The sequence below is a fragment of the Mercurialis annua genome, linkage group LG1-X (assembly GCF_937616625.2).
Source record: "Mercurialis annua linkage group LG1-X, ddMerAnnu1.2, whole genome shotgun sequence".
Classification (NCBI taxonomy): Eukaryota; Viridiplantae; Streptophyta; class Magnoliopsida; order Malpighiales; family Euphorbiaceae; genus Mercurialis; species Mercurialis annua.
In genome coordinates, this window is record NC_065570.1 from 8,753,614 (window position 1) to 8,755,166 (window position 1,553).

Sequence of the window (1,553 nt, forward strand, 5' to 3'; positions counted from 1 at the left end):
TTAATTACCGGCGAATTAATGTCCATCACAACAGGGATTTAGACTGTTATTTTTAGGGGTGAGCATCGGTCGGTTCGGTTCGGTTCGGTTGAAATTTTTTCGGTTTTTTCGGTTTTCGGTTTTGAAAAATTCCAAACCGAACCGTTCTTTATTTAACCAAACACCGAAATTTTTTTAACCGAAAAACTTCGGTCGGTTCGGTTCGGTCTCCATAATTTTTATCGGTTTAAAATTACAAAACAAGAAGTAAATCCCAAAATTTAACAATTATTAAATGAAACAGAAATTTCATTTTCATCAAAAATAAACAGAAAATTCCATATTATTACATGAATATTACAAATCATAATACATCAAAAAAATTTAAATTAAAACTAATAATACCAAAAAACTAATTAACATAAAGAAGTGAATAAAAAAAAATAAGTGAAAAGAAGAACAGCAAGAGAGAGGATCTCCAGAAGCTTGATTTTGTGAGGAGTTATAGATCTGTCAAATATAAAAATAAAAAACGAATTAAGATCTAAGAAGACATAATTATAGCAATAATAAAACAAACAAAAATAAAACGCATGCAAACTTACAGATTCGAGCAGTGAAAATGGTAGCTTTCTCCTCTAATCACAACGCTAATCCTCAGAGAAATTTTTTTGATCAAATAAAATATTATATTGAAAAGTTTTGTAGAGAGATTGAACAAATCAATGAGATATCTAGAATTTGTATGATTGAGAAGTAAGAAGAAAATGAACAAAGGGAGGGAGCAGTAAGAGGCTGAATGAGTGAGAGAAAAACGAAATGAGATTAGGGTTTTAAAATTTATAAGGATGTATATATATGGCTTTTAAACGGTGTAGTTTTTTGGGCTGATTTATTGATGAAATGAAAATGAACGGGACCCAAAGCTAATACATGTGGCAGTGACATATTTACCTAGAAACAAAATGCAATGTATTCGGTTAAATCGGTTTTCGGTTATTTCGGTTTTTAATAATTTCAAACCGAACCAAACACCAAACTCCAAACTTATTATTATCTAACACCGAACCAGACCATTTTGACCGAAAAACCGAACCAAACAATAAATTTCGGTTTGGTTCGGTTCGGTTTTTCGGTCTGGTTCGGTTTCTGCTCACCCCTAGTTATTTTCTCATTGTTTGTTGAGCTTGGACTTATATATATGTTTGAAAAAGAAATTTTTAGATATCTGTTTATACTTTATATAGAGAAAATTAAATATTATTATATTATTAAATAAATATTTTGTTTTTGTATATTATTTAATGATATATTATATTTGGAGATGACCTGGTGGGCGGATATAAAGGGTTGGTTGTCCTCTTAATAACAAGTAGTTATTAGAAAAAATATATACCGGATCGGCCTGTTGAACCGGAAACCGACTAACCGTATGATTCAATCAATTTTTGAAATCAAAATTTGATTGGTTCGGGTTGGACCATAATGACAAGGATTGACCGCCTGTTAAATTGGGGGTTGAACTGCTGATTCAAGCGATATATCCTAACTTATATCTTAATTTTATTTTTTTC

At 30.7% G+C, this 1,553-nt stretch overlaps 1 long non-coding RNA gene across 1 annotated transcript; it reads right to left on the bottom strand.

The window, feature by feature from the left end:
- Positions 1-259: 259 nt before the first annotated feature.
- LOC126665778 (uncharacterized) lies at positions 260-1,125 on the bottom strand. Its single transcript, XR_007637695.2, has 2 exons — positions 585-1,125; positions 260-489 (listed from the first exon to the last, which is right to left on the bottom strand). It is a non-coding gene; the product is annotated as an uncharacterized LOC126665778 (long non-coding RNA).
- Positions 1,126-1,553: the final 428 nt, after the last annotated feature.